Here is a 22,110-nt window from a genome sequence, read left to right as displayed (position 1 = left end):
TGAGGACAGAGACCTCCTAACAGTGAGCATCTGACACCATTCACTCACAGAAAACAGACATCCCCCACTCCATCTCTACCTTGTGAGCCACTTCACCTATCCCTGGAGATCCTGGGCAGCCTGTGTCCTCATCTTCTCTCAGAGACCTGACCTCAGGTGGAGTTACCACCAGGGGAAGTCAGAGCCCCTCTCTGAACTCAAGGAAGTCAGGAGGTGACTCCTCCTCCTTAGGGTCTCTGATCTGTGGGGATATGTGGCTATGGTCTGCTGAAGACATCTTACCACCCCAAGGTGTCCTGAGAAGTGAGAGGAACTTGCCGTGCAGGATGGAACAGGAGAACCCAGGATCTGAATTTGCTTCCATCTCAGCGGGGCTGAGGCTCCCACAGAGGCCTCCCCTTCCCTAGCAGAGGAACCCTCGAGACTCCCTGGATGAGTCTCCAGGTGGAGCTGCTCTAGCTCCTGGGTCCTATGGGGGAGCCTAGAGCAAAGACAGGGACATAGGTGACTTGAACGCAACAGGCCCCAGTGCTGTGATGGGGGAAACAGGGAATTCTGAGGTGTATTCTCCCCAAAGCCCCAAGAGACTCTTCACTGGCCCTTCCTTTGGAACTCTGGGAACAGAGACCACCATCAGAGGCAACATATCCCCTTGGATGGATGGTTCTCCTGACATTGGATCAGGAATCTTCTGGACAACAACTGTCCTCTCCCTGAGTTTACCCTGCACTGGGATGGACTCAGGAAGCCTGGGACCCACAGGGACCAGGACCTGGGCTGACCAGCCCCTCAGCCTGGAGGTCAGAGCCCACCTCTGCCCAGGGCTCAGGGCCCACACATCCTTTGGAGCCTGGTTAGCATCTCTGGTGCAGCCCCCAGCATAGCCTCCAGGGGGCAACATTGGGACACGAAGACAACACAGAGGAAATTAACACATGAAGTTGGTTTTAGCTAAGAAGGTGGAAAAGGAGCTTCACTTCTATCCCCGTTCCAACAGACACTTATGGGGTCCCTACCATGTGCCTGTTCTGTCTTGTCAGCTCCTTCCCGAGGCCTCTAAGGACTCTATTGTCAAGTGTCCCTGTGCAGCTCCCCACTCCCTGCCTTGTGCCATCCATGGGGAAAGGCCAGTGACTACAGGAAAGTCAGCCAGGCAGGGAACAGAGGCTGCCCAGGATGGTCAGAAGCCTAAACGATATTCTACTGTGTTTGTCTTAATTCATTGATGGCATTTGGGTTGTTTCCATATTTTGGCTATTGTGAACAATACTCTTTGAACATGGGTGTACACATATTTCTTTCAGTTCCTGCTTTCACTTCTTTTGTGTATATACCCAGAAGTGGAATTACTGGATCATATGGTATTTTTATGTAAAGTTTTTTTCTGAAAATTACCACCATGGCTACACTATTTTACTGTCCCGTCAAAAACACACCAGGCTCCAATTTCTCCACATCCACTCCAGCATTTGTTGCTTTCTGGGCTTTTTTGAAAATAGCCATTCTAATTGGTGCGAGGGAGTACCTAATTGTATTTTAAATTTTTTTAAGTTTATTTACTTATTTTGAGAGAGAGAGAGAGAGAGAGAGAGAGAGAATTTACTTATTTTGAGAGAGAGAGAGAGAGAGAGAGAGAGAGAGAGAGAGAGAGAGAGAATGAGCAGGGGAGGGGCAGAGAAAGAGGGAGAGAGGGAGAATCCCAAGCAGGCTCCACACTGTCAGCACAGAGCCCGATGTGGGGCTTGAATTCATGAACTGCAAAGTCATGACCTGAGTCAAAACCAAGAGTCAGACACTTAACCTACTGAGACACCCAGGAGCCCCTCATTGTAGTTTTGATTTGCATCTCCCTCACAATTGGTGATGTGGAGCTGCTTTTTATGTGGTTATTGGCCATCTGTATACCTTCTTTGCAGACATGTCTATCCAAGAGCTTTGCCCATTTTAAAATCAGGTTTAAATTTGGTTTTGTTGTTGTCGAGTTGTAGGAGTTCTTTGTATGTTCTGGTCATTAACCCCTTATCTGATATATGATATGCAAGTTATTTCCTCTCATTCTGTTACTGGTGGGAGATTCTGTGACATGAGAATGGATATCTAGTTCTTGGCTCTCTACAAAAGGTTTATGTGAGGAGGACCCAGCTCGAATAAAGGCAGCCAGAAGCAAAGTAGCAAGCACAAAGCAGTTTATTAAGGACAATACACTCTCAAGATGGGAGAGTAGGCAGGCCCAGAGTTAGCAACTGCCCGAGGCTTAGGGGTGTCCCTTTATGTTTGTATAGGTGGGGAGGAGGAGTTTTTGACTCTACAAGGTTCTTGCCAAAATTGTTATGGCTGTCTTTCCCCATAGTGGGGGGGGGGGGCGCAATGTAAATATATTATAATGAAGTTACAGTTTATTATAGGACACAGGCTGGAAGGGGGAACATATGCTCTGCACCTGTTGTTCCTGGTCTCATAGCCCAGGAAGGTGGGAAACCATGAAACCACTATTTACCACCACCCTTGCCTCCAGCTCATATCCAGCTAACCACCTACTCTATCATTCCATAGGTTGCCTTTCACTCTGTTGATTGTGTCCCTTGATGAATAGGGTTGTTTTTTTTTATGTTGATGAAATCCGGTATATCTGTTTTTCCTTTTTTTTGCTTGTGTTCTTAGTGTTCTATTCAAGAAATCACTGCCAAATCCAACGTCATGAAGACATTCTCTTATATTTTCTATGAGTTTTATAGTTTCAGGTCTTACCTTTAGGATTTGATCCATTTTGAGTTAATTTTTGCAGGTGGCATAAGGCAGTGATCCACTTTCATTCTTTTGCATCTATATATCCAGTTTTCTTTTTTTTAAGTTTGTTTGTTTGTTTGTTTGTTTATGAAATTTATTGTCAAATTGGTTTCCATACAACACCCAGTGCTTATCCCAACAGGTGTCCTCCTCAATACCCATCACCCACTTTCCCCTCCCTCCCACCCCCCATCAACCCTCAGTTTATTCTCAGTTTTTAAGAGTCTCTTATGGTTTGGCTTCCTCCCTAACTTTTTTTTTTTCTTCCCTTTCCCTCCCCCATGGTCTTCTGTTAAGTTTCTCAGGATCCACATAAGAGTGAATACATATGGTATGTGTCTTTCTCTGCCTGACTTATTTCACTCAGCATAACACTCTCCAGTTCTACCCATGTTGCTACAAAAGGCCATATTTCATTCTTTCTCATTGCCAAGTAGTATTCCATTGTATATATAAACCACAATTTCTTTATCCATTCATCAGTTGATGGACATTTAGGCTCTTTCCATAATTTGGCTATTGTTAAAGCTGCTGCTATAAATATTGGGGTACAAGTGCCCCTATGCATCAGCACTCCTATATGCCTATATCCCAGCACTCCTATATTCCTAGCAGTGTTATTGCTGGGTCATAGGGTAGATCTATTTTTAATTTTTTGAGGAACCTTCACCCTGTTTTCCAGAGTGGCTGCACCAGTTTGCATTCCCACCAAGAGTGCAAGAGGGTTCCCGTTTCTCCACATCCTCTCCAGCATCTATAGTCTCCTGATTTGTTCATTTTAGCCATTCTGACTGGCATGAGGTGATATCTCAGCGTGGTTTTGATTTGTACTTCCCTGATGAGGAGTGACGTTGAGCATCTTTTCATGTGCCTGTTGGCCATCTGGATCGTCCTCTTTAGAGAAGTGTCTATTCACGTCTTCTGCCCATTTCTTCACTGGATTATTTGTTTTTCAGGTGTGGAGTTTGGTGAGTTCTTTATAGATTTTGGATGGTAGCCCTTTGTCTGATATGTCATTTGCAAATATCTTTTCCCATTCCATCGCTTGCCTTTTAGTTTTGTTGATACCCAGTTTTCTAACACCATTTGTTGACAAGATTGTCCTTTCTCCATTAAATGGTCTTGGCACCCTTGTCTAAAGTCTTTTGATTAAATAATTGGGGCGTTTTTCCTGGGCTCTCTATTGTATTCCATGGTATCTATATGTCTGTATATATACAGTTTGGGGTAACATTGACATCATATTAAGCTTTTCAATCCATAAACCTGGATATCTTTCCATTTATTGGTGTCTTCTTTAATTTCTTTCTGAATATCTGGTGGTTTTCAGTGTATGTATCTTTCACTTCCTTGGTTAAGTTTATTTCTAAGCATTTGATTCTTTTTGATGCTATTATAAATGGAATAAGCTCCATCCCCTCTCTCCACACCATTGTCACCTCAGTGTCCTCAGGGAAGCCTGGGAACAGGACCTGGGTCCACAGAATACACAGGATCAAAGAAAGAGGAGAGGGAGGTTGAAGGAAAGAGGCTCCATGCAGTCCATCTGGGCCCTAGAGGTTTTCTCTCCCAAAGGCATGTCCTGGAGACACTGTCCAAAAGGAGGTAACTTTGTTCTGTCTGCCCTGCTCACACCACTCTCTATGTCCTTCTCCAGCCCTGGCATGGCTGAACCCCTCTATGATGGTAAGTTTGGAGGAGCCAAGTCCCTTGGACATGTGTCTTATCTCCAGGACTGGGAAAGGGGGGCTGAGGCTCTGGTTCCACCAAGTATTACAGGAGGTGCTAACACTGGGCTGTCATGGCTACTGCCACATGTTCATCTGCCAAGAGTCCATCCTAGTCACCCTTGGAGACCCTGGGCATGCAGGAGCAGTGCACCCTGGGTAGAGTCTGTGCTCAGGGGAGCGGATTCTCTGTGCACGGGAGACTGGGCCACACTGCTCTGCCTGGATGTTTTAAATATTTGGCACTTGGCTAAAAATATACTTCTGGCAAAACTTATGGGATCCAGGGGCACCTGAGTGGTTCAGTTGGTTAAGCATCTGACTCTTGGATTCAGCTCAGGTCGTGATCTCACAGTTTCGTGAGCTTGAGCCCCACATCAGCTCAGCTCTAACAGTGTGGAACCTGCTTGGGATTTTCTCTCTCCCCTCTCTCTCTGTCCCCCTCCTGCTTGCACTCTCTATCTCTCAAAATAAATAAACTTAAAAAAAAATTTTTTAACTTATCCAACTAAAGTGGTGCTCCCAAGGGAATTCATTACCTTAAATGCTGATACTAGAAAAGGTTGATTTAAAATGAGTTAATCATCCAACTTAACAAGTTGGAGAAAAACAAAGGGACAAAGGAAAGTGATCATAAACTTAAGAGGAAAAAATAATAAGCTAGAAGACAAATACAGAATCAAGAAGATCCACACATCCCAAATTCAAAACCCCATTATTCCAAACTCCTTTCTTGAAAGGGTTCATAAATTTTTAACACCTCTGAAAAAATTCATCAGCAAAACAACAGAGGAAGCACAAATAAGCTACATTAGTGTGGGAACAAGTGGACCTAACTAAAGTTGGGGCAGAGACTGAAAGTTCTAAAAAAATCTTTGTGGCAATAAAGCTCACAATTCAGACAAAATGGACAATATTCCTAGAAAATTAGCAATAACATAAACTAACTCAGCAAGAAACAGGAAATCTGACCTGTAGTATAACTATAAAGGAAATTTAATTAAGAGTTAAAATGTCTTTACACACACATACACACTTGTGCACACACAGATATATGTGCCACATTTGTGCGCACTCAAAAAACACAAATGGCTTTAAAATGAATATGAATATCTGTATGGAGAAAAAAATAGGAACCTAGACCCTAACTCACACCATACAATCTTCTGGAAACTGATTAAGTTTTATCAAAGTTACAATTTCTGGTCTTCAAAACACACCCAATTCTCTCTCCCTCTGTCTTTCATGTATATACAAGTTATGTGCGTGTGTGTGCACGTGCGCGTATCTATATGATGAAGAAGCCATGTCCAAAGTGCATTATAAAATCCTACAAAAGCAATATAAAAAGGCTGACAATCCAAAATTTTTTAAGATGGCTAATAACTCTCTAAAAGACAGTAAATAGTATGAACATGTGAAAATAGCCAACAAGCATATAAAAAGCTGCATTATGAAATATCATGTCAGTCACATGAGAAGAGCTGAAATTAAAAGGACTGACAATATCAACAGTTGGAACATCTGAACATGTAATGTTACTGTTGGGGATAAAGATTTGTTCAGGGGCGCTCAAGTGGCTCAGTCAGCTGAGGGTCTGACACTTGATTTCGGTTCGGGTCATGATCTCACGGTTCGTGAGATTGGGCCCTGCGTTGGGCTCTGTGGTGACAGTACAGAGTCTGCTTGGGATTCTTTCTCCCTCTCTCCTAATCCCTCCCTCTCCCTAACCCTAACCCTAACCCTAACCCTAACCCTAACCCTAACCCCTCCCTCTCCCTCTCCCTCTCTCTCTCTCAAAATAAATAAATAAACATTTTTTAAAGATTTGTTCAATAATCTGGCAGAAGAATCTAAAATTTTCATGTATTTCAGGAGATGCTCCAGCAAATACAATGGTATATATCCCCAAGGAAATGAGTTAGACACATCACAACACCCATGCATAAGGGTATTCATACCAGTATTATTCGGAAGAGCCACAAAGTCGAACAATCCAAATGTCCAACACCACAACAGGCAAATGTTGTGGTATATTCAAACAAAAGAGTATTGAGCAATATGACAAAGGAATGAATCAGGGTTGCCCAGAATCCCAACACAGACTTGAAGGAAAGTAGCCAAATGCAGAAGGGAACATAACGATTCTACTTATGTAAAGTTCCCAAAGAGGCAAAACCAGTCTCTGGTGGTAGAGGTCAGAATGGGGATGATGGTGGGGCTCCTAGTGGCTGCAAGGGGCATGAGAGTGTTTTATGGTGTGGGGAAACGTTCTCTACCTTGATCTGGGCAATGGTTTCATAGGCACACGTGTGCAGAAAATTATTGCAGTGTTCATGTTACTTTACAAAAAAATGAAGTGTACAATCTCTCCGGGCCATACAAAAAAGCAATCCACATGTCAATCCACAAAACAAGCAACGACCAGTTTATTTCAACCTTAAACAATTCTTTCAGAGAACAGGACAAATGAATACTCATTAGCTCATTTTATGTGGCACAATAACCTTCATGTCAAAACCAGACCAGGAAACAAAGAAGAAGTAACAGGTAGGCCTTTCTCGTGACCAGAGATGAAAAATCCCTAAAACAAAATGCTACCAAAATGGATCAGGAATTACCAAGCTGAATTCCTTTCCCAAAATGCAAGGTTGATTAGCATTCAAAATCAATCATTGCCTTTAAGCACATTAACACATGAACTAGAGAATAATTCCTAATGACGAGAAGAGAAGCAAAGTGGCCTTTGATGACGCTCCATGTCCACTCAGATTTGGATGGTACGGAAACCAAGGGAAAACTTCTCCTCGACCTGATGAAGGTGCCTACAACCTGCAGCAAGCATCGCAGTTACTGGACGGTCGCTACAGACATCAGTGTCATCGGGAGTGGCGCAAGGCGGTCTGTGTTCACCAACCGAACTTCAAGCCCCTGGGCTTCAACCCTCCTCAGAGGCTCTCCCCTGGCCACACCCAGGGACAGAGCCCTGCTTGGGTCAGAGCCTCCTGAAGACAGCTGGGCCTGAGGGAGGGCAGCTCCCCTGGCCCAGAGAACCAGACTCACGGCTCCGACCTCAGACCACAGATGGCCTGCGACACTTAGCACGTTTCCTAAATGCACCAGCGGGAAGGGGACCAGAAGCAGACACTCTTCCTGTAGCTGATCAGGAGAGAGGAAGGACAACATGCCAGGCCTCCTATGGTGTGGCCCTGAACTGCCCCAGGTCTCTCCTCCCACAGACCGTTAGCCTCAGCAAGCATACAGCTGAGCCCAAGATGAATGAGGGATTGGGGGCACATGCCCCTCTTCCAGGGGGGAGGAGCTGCAAGGTCACAAAGGGTATGGGTGTATAATCCTAATACTGGGAGGGCAAGGACACTTAAGAAGGGTGATCCTGGGGTGCCTGGGTGGCTCAGTCACTTAAGTGTCCGACTTCAGCTCAGGTCATGGTCTCCTGGTTCGTGGGTTCAAGCCCTGCATCAGCTCCTGCACTGAAAGCACAGAGCCTGCTTAAGATTCTCTGTCTCCCTCTCTCTCTGCCCTTCCCTTGTCACACATACACACACACTCTCCCTCTCAAAAATAAATAAACATTAAAAAAAAAAAAAAGAGTGATCCAGTCCTTCAGGGTCATGGACTTACAGTCATTTTCCCCAGTGCCAACAGGTAGGGTGGGGGCATCTTGTTCCTGCACGTCTAGCCTAAGCTGCCTGCTAGGTGTGGAACCATCCCTCCCCAAGACTTAGGCCCTAGGACTGCTTCTGGGTCGCCAGTCCATACCCCCCCACAATCCTCCAATGTAAGATTCCTCCCTGGGACCCAGATATCTGTCCCAGGAGCTTCACCCTGGGCAAATCTAAAGAGTTATTTGAAAGCTGGGGGTTCTGGCAGGAAATACGCTTGTATTTGTCGCAAGTGGAAAAGCTCCCCACAGGCTCAAGGAAGAGTGTGGGTGCCCTCTAGTGGACTGTCCCTGCTAGAAGAAGAGCAAACAGACACTAACACACATTTCTCCAAAGACGACATACAGATGGCCAACAGGCACATGAAAAGATGTTCAACATCACTGACCATCAGGGAAATACAGATAAAAACCACAATGTGATATCCCCTCACACCTGTCAGAATGGCTGAAGTCAACAACACAAGTGTTGGCGAGGACGTGGAGAAAAAGGAACCCTCATGCACAGTTGGTAGGAATGCAGACTGGTGCAGCCACTGTAGAAAACAACATGGAGGTTCCTCAAAAAATTAAAAATAGAACTGCAATGTGATCCAGTAATTCCACTACTGGGTATTTACCCAAAGAATACAAAAACGCGAACTTGAAGGAATGTATGTACTCCCATGTTTATTGCAGCATTATTTACGATAGCCAAATTGTGGAAGTATTCCAAATGTCTATCAGCAAATGAATGGATAAAGAAAATGTGGTCAATGTATACAGTGAAATATTAATCAGTCACAGAAAGGAATGAAATCATGCCATTTGCCACAACATGGATGGATATAGAGAATATTGTGCTAAGCCAAATAAGCCAGTCAGAGAAAGACAAATAACCATATGATTTCATTCATATGTGGAATTTAAGAAACGAAACAAACAAGCAAAGAGGGGAAAAAAGAGGCAAACCAAAAAAGCCCAGATTCCTAACTATAGAGAACAAACTGATGGTTACCAGAGGCGAGGTGGGGGGGGGGGGGATGGATGAAACAGGTGGAGGGGATCGAGAGTACACTTATCATGATGAGCACTGAGTGATATATGGAACTGCTGAATCACTGTGTTGTACACCTGAAACTAATACAACAGTGTATGTTAACTGCATTGGAATTACAATAAAAAAAATAACAAAAAGGAGCCAGACGAGTTGAGGGATTAGGGCTGACCTTGAACCAAAGGCACGTTCAGGTTCACAAGGACTGGCAGTGAAGCTGCAGGAGGAGGGGGGCTGGCTAGAGGGGCAGAGTCTGGAGAGACGGGGAAGAGCAGAGTGAGGGGAAGCCTCCTGGGAAGGCTGGGTGATGGGCACACAGAAGGGCTCTGTCTCCTCATCCCTGATTGTGGCCTAGTATTTCCTGTTGGGGGCCATCTCATATACCATAGGATAATTAGCACCATGCCAGCCTCCACCCACCAGATGCCAGGAGAACTCTCCAGCCCTGGTGTAAAGAGATTTTCTGGAGACAAAGGTGCGTGTCCTAGAGGAAGGGGAGAGGTGCTGGTAAGATCCCTCCTCTTTGAGAACAAGTGACCTACACTAACCTCTAGTATTAACTAACCAAATGAAACCCTGGGCCTCTTGGAGTGTGCAAATAAGAGAGAAAATAAACAGGCATAATTAATGTCATGAAAAACTGCTTTTAATTAATCAAAAGTTGATTTATCAGCAGATGGCATATTTAGTGGTGATTATCTTGGCTGCCTGTGGCTCAGTAGCTCGAAGACTGGTTTTGCCAAGGGTGTGACCACAAATCAGAAGGACACCACTGGGTTATACTGCCAGGTTAGCTGAGGGAAATTCTGTAGACATTGGGATGCAAAAACATACAAATCTGTATGTAATGTCACTAGACATGTCCTCTGATGTCGTCACTGTCTTGAGAGGCATCTTAGCCATGAATGCAAAGACATACTATCATTTGGAAGAAATTATCTTATTGAGAAGAAAATTATGTCATAAGAGCATCTCCTTAGCCTCAGAATCATATACCTCAGCATCATTCCTTAAGGATAAATCTATACCCCAAAAAACAGACTTAGGGACTGGCCAGTGTTAGGGTCTGGTTCCCAGCACCTGTGGGCTGACAGCACCCTCCCCTCTAGCCTTGGGCCCCTGCCTGAACCACAGGAGCCTCTGATGCTCTGGCACTAAGGGGAGGGGGCCTTTAAGTGTCCTCACTATTCCCCGTCCATATCTAGACTCTACACAGAACCTGTTGTCCACTTTTGGATGTGATACTTAAATTACCGACCTCCATTTTCATCCTTCATCCATCCCAACATTGTGACAGGCCCAGGAGGTGCCTTCTGCTTGTGATTTTGAGGGAAAAGTTCTCAGAAACATTTGCTTTCACCCACCTTGAACAGACCTCCATCATGAGTGCCATTATCATTACCAGCAGCATTTGGACACCTTCCCCCCCGTTCCCCCCCGCAGTAGTCAGATGCCGTCTAACCCTTAGGGGAAAATGTGACTCCCTCCAAAAGTATGACTAGTAGAAATGCACAAGAATGGGGCGCCTGGGTGGCTCAGTCGGTTAAGCGTCCGACTTCGGCTCAGGTAATGATCTCACGGTTCATGGGTTCAAGCCCTGCATCGGGCTCTGTGCTGACAGCTCAGAGCCTGGAGCCTGTTTCAGATTCTGTGTGTGTCTCTCTCTCTGCCCCTCCCCCACTCACGCTCTGTCTCCCTCTGTCTCAAAAATAAATAAGCATTAAAAAAAAAAAAAAGAAATGCACAAGGAGACAGTACATGAGTGTCCACAGGGAAGATTCTATGTGAATTCATGAAAGCTTAAAATCCTAGGAGCGTCCACATGAAATCAACATTGCCATGCTAAAACCTGAATCTTGGTTGGTTTTCACCATTTCCTTAAGAGCCAAACTGCAAAATGTGACATTAATAACAAACTAGAAGAAGAAGACATTTGTCACAGTTACTGATAAAACTAAGTTATTCGTCCTAAAGAGAAGTTTCCAGGGGATTATCCTCACTTTTACCAGGTAGCTGGCTATCTATATTTTTCATAACCTAGTAGAAATTATCCTTTCTTCCCTAAAAGCTTAAAGAGAAGACAGGCAGCCCCTGACCCCTCTCCCAGAGCCAATCACCTGCGACCAACCACGAGAAGAGCTGAGGCCTGAGCTTCTCTGGTTCTCAAGACAGTCCGGGGTGCTCAACCGGCTGCTGCAGGCACAGGACGTCCGCGTGTGCACGGGCACCGGCCTGGAGCAACCTGAGCACCATCCCACATCCCCGATGTCAGTTGTCACCAAACCCTGCACACCTCACCCTGGCTGCATCCTGGAACATGAGGGAACTTCTGGAAGCCCAATCCTTGCTCGAAGGCACTCCCCAACACCCGCTCCTCCAGGGCTGCTGCCTGTGTGCCCCAAACCCCACAACACTACACGCTCAGGGCCGCACAAAGTCCAGTGCACCCATGATGAGCATGATCCCACACAGATTCCACCACCACCCACCAAGATACTGCTGGACTGGGACCAGCCACTACCTACATGTGGTGGTAGGAAAGGTTTGGGGGCGCTTTCCCACAAGAGAACTGGGACCCAGTACCCGGCCACCTCTCCAACACTTGGGGGAGATAGATGAGGTACAAGCTTTGGTCTGCTGGGCACTGGAAAGCGGTGTGGGGCTGGTGGACCTCAAGATTGCCCCTCAGCACAGAGGGGGGCCCTTCCACTACCCCTGGCCCTGCAAGGCTCCCAGCATCGGAGGACCACCCAGAGAGCCAGCGTAGAGGCCAGGCTCTGAGAAAGGGAGCTGGGGGGTTGATAAGGCTCTTCTGAGAGAGCCAGGGCACTGAGGGCAGAAGGGGGAGACAGGACAAGATTAAAGCCCTGATGAGAACTGACATGGTTCCTTCCTTGTACCCAGGCTGGAAGTCCACAGAAGCATCTACTTCCATTTGGGAGGGTGAGAGAGAGCCTGATATCCAGCTGTCCCTGTGCCCACTGCCTGTGGCAGGTATAGCATCAGCCCAGGACCCAAATCTTTATGTGTAGGAGGGACTCCAGCTCCAGGAACTCAGTCCTTACCTGCCTTACTTCAGCAGGGCCCATATTCTGCTGAGGACACCCACCTGCTGCCCCCCCTCCCAGCCCTCCACCATCTACTACCCAAGAGCTGGAGCCCTCTAGGCACCTTAGGAAACTCAAGTCCCAGCTGCTTCTACTCTGCTGGGACGTGTATCTCATTGACACAGGTCCTGACCCTACCAGGCCTCCTCCACCAGCTCCCACTGACAGGGCTGCCAAGCTTCCGGACCCCTGTCTTTCTCCTGTGGAGCCCACCAAGCAACGGATTTTGTTTGGAGTGATGAGATCCCAGCTCCCCACCCTCCTGCAGACACTCTGCTCCCCCCATATTGAATCCACTCTGGGGCCCTGCCAAAGCAGACTGGGGGCCCTGTAATCCCAGTCCACTGACAGCTGCAGGCCTCCCAGCCCTGCCCTCCCTGCCCCTCTCAACACCTCAGCCCCCACCTTTGCCAACCCCAAGGGCATCACACTCATAAGAAGTGGCCTGTGTCTGTCAACCCAACCCCATCAAATCTCAGCTGCCTCAGTCTCTGTGAATCGAGCACCCCCAGATTTCTGGCTCGGCTATCAAGGCAATAGTGGTTGCCATGGGCGCTCCTGTTCAACCCTCTCTTCCAAAAGCTGGAGGCCCAAAGCCTCCGTGGGGATGAGGAGGAGGCCAGGCAGGATCCTTTGGGACGTGAAGTGTCATACGCTCCACCCTGGAAGGACACTGCTCTTGTCAAAACCCTGTCCTCCTGATGCCAAACCACTCCTTCCTGACTTCTCCCCCAGGAGCAGACTTACCAGGAAGATATGCTTCCTCCCCCACTCCCCCATTCACCTGATTTGTATATGTGGATTTGTTCTTCTATAAAACATTAAGAGGCTACTTTACTATCATAGAGATTGCCATATTCTTTCTGTCAAAACTCATGGTAAAATTTTTGTCTGCAGAAGGATTTTCAACTTTGGAACTACTCACATTTTGGACCAGATAATTCTTTGTTGTAGGGGATTGTCCTGTTTGTTGCTGGACCCTGGCCACTATCCAGTGGTTACCAATAGTTCGTCCACAGATCCAACAACCAAAATACTTCCAGAGATGTCAAATATCTCTAGGAGGAAAAATTAATACAGTTGGGCAACAGTGAACTAGGCATAAATATTTTTTAAGGCTACATCTAAAAGAAGATAATGGCAAATGAAGAAAATCAGACACAGACCTTAAATGTAGCACAACGCCAGTGAAATAAATACAAAATAATATTTCAGGCATAATGAAGGAGACCAGAAACCAGGTGAGAGGTCCTTTGTATACTTTGCATGTTCTATTCTTTTCATTCAAAGCATCTTTAAACACTGTTCAAACACAAATCTCATGGGTTTCCCTACTTAGAGAGTCAGAAAACACAGCTGTAAACAAATCAAAGCCAATTCTCTCATGAGGCTCCATTTGTAGATATGTGGAGGGGCGCCTGGGTGGTTCAGTCGGTTAAGCATCCGAATTCGGTTCAGGTCATGATCTCACAGTTCGTAAGTTCGAGCCCTGCGTCGGGTCTGTGCCGACAGCTAGCTCAGAGCCTGGAGCCTGTCTTCGGATTCTGTGTCTCCCCCTCTCTCTGTCCCTCCCCTGGTCTCTCTCTCTCTCTCTCTCTCTCTCTCTCTCTGTCTCTTAAAAATAAATAAAACATAAAAAATAAATATGTGGATATATAAGATAAACCAGTAAATAAATACATACTATGTCAGTGGAGGATATTGGCTACCAAGAAAAATAAAATTAACAAGAAACAACAGGTGTTGGTGAGGATGTGGAAAAAAAGGAACCCTCATGCCCTGCTGGTGGGAATGCAAACTGGTGCAGCCACCATGGAAAACAGTATGGAGGTTCCTCAAAAAGTTAAAAATAGAACTACAATAGGATCCAGTCACTGGACAACTGGGTATTCCCCCCAAAATACAAAAACACTAATTCAAAGGGATACATGAGCCCCTGTGTTTATAGCAGCATTATCTACAGTAGCCTAATTATGGAAGCAGCCCAAGTGCCCACCAGTAGATGAATGGATAAAGAAGATGTGGTATGTATGCATACATATATATTTACAATGGAACAGTACTCAGCCATAAAAAAGAATGAAATCTTTCCATTTGCAATGACATGGATGGAGCTAGAAAGTATAATGTTAAGCTAAATAAATCACAGAAAGACAAATAGTATATGATTTCACTCATGTGTAGGATTTAAGAAACAAAGCAAATGAGAAAAGGAAAAAAGAGACATAAATCAAGAGACAGACTCTCAGCTAGAGAAAACAAACTGATGGTTGCCACAAGGAGGGGTGGGGGGATGGATGAAATAGGTGAAGGGGATCAAGAGTACTCTTATCATGATGAGCCCTGAGTAATGTAAAGAATTGATAAATCACTATATTGTACACCTGAAACTAATATAACACTGTATGTTAACTATAGTGGAATTAAAAATATTTTAATTAAAATAAAAACACACAGCTTAATGCAAAAGAAAGAAAGAGAAAAGAAAAGAAAAGAAAAGAAAAGAAAAGAAAAGAAAAGAAAAGGAAAGGAAAGGAAAGAAAAGAAACGAAAAGAAATAAAGTCAACTGATTCAGTTCTCCTGAGGAGCTATTGGCATTTGGTCAAGGAAGTCCTTGTTATGTCAGACAGTCCTGAGCCTCTTACTGCATTATTCCCTCTTGTCCCCACACTCTAATTTCCAGAAGGCCCGTCAAGTCACTTATGGAACCAAAATACTGTCCCCAACCCACATTTCCAAATGCTCTGAGTGCCATCCCCAGTTGAGAAAACCTTCTAAATCTTTAACAGGTCTGTGAATAAAGAGGGGTCTTCCCTGCATTTGTTCTTTTTCTTCTGCTCATGGGGATTTTCTCTTAGCAGGAATTCACCTGAAACTCCAGGCCTATTCTTTTCTTGGGCACACAGGGAAAATATTATGTCTAAATTATCCCAGCCCGCCCCATCCCTATCTCCTGGGAGCGAGTTGTGGTGGTGGGATACAGTGGGGGGGGTAATATCAACAGGAAAAGATAAGATTCACAAGAGACCCTACCCACCCAGTCAAGAGAGCGCTTGGCTGTCCTCACACAGCCCTGGGGACCATGGGACCATGGACAGCTCCCAGCCTTTTTCCGTTTGCAAACTCAAGTAGGGACACAGGAAAACAGAAAACGGGGCCAGCTGATGTCCACACAAATATGAGCAAAGAAGGAGACACATCGTGGGTGTGTCTTCTCTCAGCCCCCTCTCCCAGTGTCTTCAGCCTTCCAGTCCAGGCTCTGATGGAAAGACCCAGAAAACACACCAGCTCTTCAGAAAAGCCTCCATCTTGTCTCACCCCGCCCCTGTGACCTGCTCCTTGTAATCCCATCTGCACACATACTGCCCCTCATAATTCTTGATCCTGCCTCCATGTATTCGCTCAAACAGTCCCTGCCTGGGGTGCCCTCTCCCCCTTTCTTTATGAATCTGCTCCTTCCCCTTCTCTATAGCCAATCTCATTGGCCATCTTGCCATAAGGTCACCCCAACCTCTACAGGTGGACACAATAAACCCCCTCTGAATTCTCACCTCTGACTCTGTTCCTTTGTGCTGTGATAACACAGTCAGGTTCAGTTACCTATGCTCACATCCTATGTCCTACAGATCCCCAATTTCCCAAGAGAGAGACAGGGCGAGCCTACTTTCTCAATGGCCCCGTCACAGGAAAATGGCTATCGTGTTCAGAGAATGAATAAGGGAAAGAAGGGTAGATAAACGGGGGGACACTTGCTTCTGCTCTCACAAAATCACTATGGGCATGCACAGCAGATGAAGAAATGGACACCCACATGCATTCCCAGTCGTGGATTGGTGCCAGTTTTATATAAGGTAATATGTAGGTTTGTTTCCTAAGTTTTTTGCTTGTTTTGAGATAAAATACATATAACCTAAACTTCGCCATTTTAATCATTTTAAAGTGTGGGGCCAGGGGAATGTGGGCCATCCAGTCCTACCAGAGTTCTACTGTGCTGCACGATAGACCCAGGGTGGCTGGAGTCCTGTACTGACTGTCCCTGCAGGAGAGGGGTGAGAGCCCATCTCTGCCCAGGGCTCAACATCCAGAGCAGTGATCTGAACCCTAGTCAGATGCCTGGTCCTAAGCCTGACAGAGAGTACAGAATCCCTCATGTCCACCACAGGGCAACATCAGGACAGGCACAAAATGTGGTTCTCTCTCTCTCTGTCTCTGTCTCTCTGTCTCTCTCACTTTCCCCCCCCCCCCTCTCTCTCTCTCTCTCTCTCTCTCACACACACACACACACACACACACACACACACACACACACACACGAACCACATGTCTTCAAGTACCCTTGTGCATGGAGTCAAGGAGTCAAGGGTGATTTGGGGAGGAGAGTGACCACCATTCCTAGACAAAACGATAGACATGCCTTTGGTAGAAAGATGACCCTGAGCCCAGGAGAAATGACATCACGTCCCAGGTGTACCTCCCAGGGAGAGCTATGCTGAGGAGTCATGCATCCTGCCTGAATGAAGTAGAGGGGAGTCTCCTATTAGTGAAAACACTGTATATTTCATTCTCCCTGTTCTTCCCAGGGCCCACCCCAGGAGCCTTAGCACTTTATTCCTGATGGGGCCATCATGGGCATCATGACTGGGCCCAGGGTGAGCTGACTCTGAACTGGAACCCCTGGATATCTTCTGCATCCAGAAACCAGTGGGGGTAATGGAGCCCTTCAGATCATGTTCCTCCTTTGCTTAGGGGGAGACAGAGGGGTTCCCTCATCTACAGATGAGTCTCCCTTCCCCTCCTCATCCCTCATCCACCATTCTGACATTTTCCTGCCCTCAGCTAAAGAGGATGACTTTTCAAAAAGTCTTTGGCTAAAGCAACCCCAGACACCCAGAACTTCCCCTAACTCTGTCTGGGGATAAGGGCTCCAAGGACACCCATGTCCTCTATCACTTACCTCCCTGCACTGGCTCCTCTGTCACCTGGGTGTGAATTCCCTTCAAATGAAAAGCCTCAGCACCAAGTACCTCATGCTCATGCCAAGGCATAGGACATTCCCAAGGAACACAGACACCCTAAGAGAGGACACCCTCCGGACTGACCATGTCTCGCCTGACCAGAGGGCCCATATCCCTGGGTATTTCCTCACCTGGCTCGCTCCCCTCAGCTCCCCGGGAGAATATGAGACTCCATGTGGAATATTCTCCCCCTCACCTGGGGCTCCACGGGCTGGGACACCTCTCTGAATAAAAATACCTCCAAATACTCCCCCACTCAGCTCACCAGGTCACTGTTAAGTTTTACATCTGTATCTGTTCACCTTGACAGACCCATGAGGTCTCTGCATCAGAGAATAGCCCTGAGACTCAGAGAAAGAGGAAAGATCCAAAGACTAAGGGAAATTGGAATGTGGTATGGACTTATCATTTAAGACCTACTCATCCACCCTGGGAGAGTCCAGAGGACACACCTTTCCCTTTCATGACTGAGGGAGCTTATAAGGGAGCCCCAGCACACTTAAAGAGCTCTGTGATTGTTCTTCTCTGTAGGTCAGAGGGAGCTGCTGCCAGTGAACTGGGAAACGTAAATGCAAGGAGGGAGATTGGATCCCAAGGAGGTAGGGCCAAGAGGCCATATTAATCACTGAAAGTGACTTGGGCCACAGTCATCACGAAGGACAACAGACTCAAAGCAGCAATCAGAACAGTCTCATTCACAAAGACCAATGACATCGGCTAGTTGATCATGGTGTTCCTAGAAATGAAACAGATGGAAACCTACTGAATTCTTACTTGGTCTATATAAGCAGAAGAGTTCTAGAAAGTACATCTTGAATCACAGCAACTGAGTGTTATGGCCCCTCAACTAATTCCCAGACTTGAGCCAATTTAAAGAGCCAGAACCCCTTGAATAAAGGAGAAGCTGGGTCCCCTTGAGGAAGGACCCAGTATGCTGCCAAAAATTTATACAATGAACCTTTCTCCCACCCTTCCCCAGAGGGACCTGTGGCCTTTTACCAGGATGATTGTGCACTGGGGAAAAGGAAATAGTCAGCTCTTTGGGGCATTACTAGATATGGTCTCTAAACTGAGGGCCCAATGTCACAGTGGCCCACCACCAATCAGAGGAGGAGCTTATGGAACTCAGGTGGTCAATGGAGTTCAGCACAGGTTCATCTCACAGTGAGCCTGGCGGGGGGGGGGGGGTGGTTCCTGAACCAATCCTGTTGTTTATTTCTCATGTTTGGCATAATTAAACTAGTCATACTCAACAGCTGGCAGAATCCCCACATTGGTTCCCTGCCCTGTGGAGTGAAGGCTGCTACAATGGGGAAGGCCAAGTGGAAGGCACTAGAACTGCCTCTACTTAGGAAAACAGTAAGCCAAAATCAATACCACATTTTACTGGAGGGACTGCAGGGATTAGTGCAGCATCAAGGACTTGAAGGATGCAGGGACCTTGGAGAGTGACAGTGGATTATCATAAGCTTAAACCGGTGGTGACTCCAAGTGCAGCTGCTGTACCAGATGTGGTTTCCCTGCTTGAGCTGATTACTGCCTACCATGGTACCTGCTTTGAAGCTCTCCCTCTGGCAAATACTTCTTTCTCCACACCTGTCAGCAACGACCTACCAGAATCAGTTTGCTTTCAGCTGGCAAGACCAGCAAGGCACCTTCACTGTCCTAGCCCAGGAGTACATCAACTCTCCAGCCCTGTGTCCTAATTTAGTTCACAGGGATCTTGGTGGCCTTTCCCTTTCACAAGACATCATTCTGGCCTGTTGCATCGATGACATTATGCTGACTGAACCTAGTGAACAGGAAGTAGCAACGACTCTAGACTTACTAGTAAGACATTTATGTGTCAGAACATGGGAAATAAATCAAACAAAAATTCAGGGGACTTCTCCCTCAGGGAAATTTCTAGGGATCCAGAGGTGAGTGGCGTATCAATCTACCTCTTCTAAGGTGAAGGATAAGTTGTTGGATCCCATCCCTCCTACAACCCTGCTCCTCCTTCATCTGTCCACGGATCCAACTCCCAGCATTCCAGCCATACACACCGCTGCCACCCAAGGGCACACACAGTTTAACTTACTGGAGACAATATGCACTGATATACATCCTGTGAGATCTGAGTTTGGTGACATTTCATTGAGGGAAGAGGCACGGACAATGTACTTAGAGCAACAGATATTGGGACTCGCAGAGCTGTAATATGATGGAGTATTAACATGATATGTGATCCACGTAAAATGGCTACAGACTGATGATGAATAAACATGCAGAGCGGCTGAGCACGGTGACTCTGCCTTCTACACTTCCCTCCTTGTCCACCAGAGGGCAGCAGAGATACTCCGCAGCCTGGAGCCTTGGGAGGGGGGGAGGGGGGGAGGGGGGGAGGGGGGGAGGCGCTGCTGATCCCCCTTGGCTGCCCACTGCCCAGCAGGGTCTGACCCTCCCCAGCGTCACCCAGTCACAGTCCTCCTCGCTCTCCAGGCTCCCCACACTGACCTCCGTCAGCCCCTCCGGCCAGTCGGGTGTCTGCCCGCTGAGACAGGTCCCTCTGTAGGCAGCTCAGCCCTCCACACCCTCTGTCCTTCCAGGGGCAAAGGCCCACTCACACTTCTGGTCTCAGCCAAAAGATCACTTTGTCAGGAGTGCTCCATGTGACAGCCCCTCCCCGACCAGCTGAGACCTGTTACATGCTCCTGTCACACCAGACCCTTTCCCTTCATGGACCCTTTCTCTACTTTATTTTATTTTTTTAATTTTTTTTAAGGTTTATTTATTTTTGAGACAGAGAGAGACAAAGCATGAACAGGGGAGGGTCAGAGAGAGGGAGACACAGAATCTGAAACAGGCTCCAGGCTCTGAGCTGTCAGCATAGAGCCCGATGCGGGGCTCGAACTCACGGACCGCGAGATCATGACCTGGGCCAAAGTCGGCCACTTAACCGACTGAGCCACTCAGGCGCCCCCCTTTCTCTATTTTATATGTTATGTTATGTTATGTTATGTTATGTTATGTTATGTTATGTTATGTTAGAAAGAAAATGGGTAAGGGGCAGAGGTGGGAGAGAGAGAGAGAGAATGAGAGAGAGAGAGAGAGAGAGAGAGAGAGAGAGAGAGAGAGAGAAAGAGAGAGAGAGAGAATCCTAAACAGGCTCCACACTCAGCAGGCAGCCGACAAGAGGCTCAATCTCACCGCAGAGAGATCATGACCTGAGCCAAAATCAGGAGTCGTACATTAAATCAACTGAGCGACCGAGGCTCCCCACCTTCCCTCCATTTTAAGTGTGTCCTCAAAGCCATGATTTTCTCTGAGTGCCTGTGGCCCTGTTTCAGGATCCGCGTCTGTCCTGTTCTCTTTGGAGTCCCCAGGACCCAGCCCCGTGCCCCTTGCCTGACACTGTGCAGGATGGGACAGGAGAACCCAGGATCTACGTTTGTTTCCATCTCAGAGGGGCTGAGGGTCTCCTCCCCTGTAACAGAGGAAGCCCTGGGAACCCTCAGCTGCATCTCCAGGTGGGCTCTGTGGGGAGGCCTAGAGCAAAAGCAGGGACACAGATGACACGGACGCAATCCCCCCCTCCCGCCCCGTGCTGTGATGAGGAAACAGGGCATTGTGGTGTCCAGTCCCCTCCCCCTAAGCCAGTGCCTCTTCCAAAGTCTCAAGAGACTCTACTGGGTCATTCCTTGAAACCTCAAGGACAGAGAGTTCCTCCTAAGGGAGCACGTCTCTCTGGGTGGACAATTTTCCTGACTCAGGATCTGGAATCTTCTGGACGGTGCCTGTCCACTCCCTGGGCTCACCCTACCCTGAAATGGAGTCAGGCAACCCAGGACCCACAGGGACCAGGACCCAGGCTGCCCAGGGCTCAGGGCCCACGCATCCTTTGGAGCCCGGTCAGGGTCCCTGACCCAGCATTGCCTCCAGGGGGCAACATAGGGACACGCAGGCAACACACAGGGAATTAAAATGTGAAGCTGGCTTTGTTTGCCTAAGGAGGTAGAGGAGCCTGATTTCTCTTTCTCCAAGAGACCCTTCTGAGTCCCTCCCATGTGGCTGTTCTGTCCTGCCCACTAGGACGAGTGGGGCCGAGGAGCACCCTGATCTGTCAGGGGTCCCTGTGCAGCCCCCACTCCTTGCCTGGCACCAGCCACGGGGGAGACAGGGTGACCACAGGAAAGTGCCTCAGGCAGAGCACACGGGCTGCCCAGGACGCTCAGGAGCACATGGTCAGCCTCTCGGCCACAGTGCAGCCAGCAGACACATAGAGGAAGGGTCTCCTTACGATCTTCCCTCGAGGATCAGGGAACCTCCCGCCACTGGACCTCCCCCCACCTCTTCTCTTCCCGGGACACACAGGACACTGCCTGCACACCTGGAACCTGAGCTCCTGAGACACTTGGTCCCGGGTCTCGGTCCCTGGAAACAGAGGCCGGGCTGGGGACACCCAGGGATGGAGAGTGGGTCCCTCACCAGTCATCTGGCAAGCATCCCTCACCCTGCTTGCCCTCTTCTCACCCTCAGAGCATTACTGTGACCTTGCTGCCAGGAGTCAATGCAACTTCCCCAGAGCATTTGAGAACACTGGGGGGACCCCATGCCCCGCTGGGCTTCTCTGATACAGATGGAAAGAATCCCCTGGGTTTGGAGCCTCTGGGGCTCTGTGTGCGGTGCTGACAGACTCGAGGCCAGGACTCAGCAGAGGCCAACTCGGAGTAGGGAGGAGGCTCGTCCTCTGAGAGAACCAGGTCCCCGTCAGCC

General features: G+C 47.6%; 1 protein-coding gene across 2 annotated transcripts in view; it reads right to left on the bottom strand.

The window, feature by feature from the left end:
* The window catches only part of DMAC2 (distal membrane arm assembly component 2), a 169,350-nt gene that overhangs the window by 70,064 nt on the left and 77,176 nt on the right, over positions 1-22,110 (bottom strand). For both annotated transcript variants that reach the window (XM_042968769.1, XM_042968770.1), the window contains exon 3: positions 13,265-13,397. The gene's annotated coding sequence lies outside the window, so the exon portion shown is untranslated. The remainder of the gene's footprint in view (positions 1-13,264; positions 13,398-22,110) is intronic.

The sequence above is a fragment of the Panthera tigris genome, chromosome E2 (genome assembly GCF_018350195.1).
Source record: "Panthera tigris isolate Pti1 chromosome E2, P.tigris_Pti1_mat1.1, whole genome shotgun sequence".
NCBI classification, from domain to species: domain Eukaryota; kingdom Metazoa; phylum Chordata; class Mammalia; order Carnivora; family Felidae; genus Panthera; species Panthera tigris.
The sequence above is the reverse complement of the archived record's forward strand: the minus strand, read 5'-3'. Positions and strand labels throughout refer to the sequence as shown.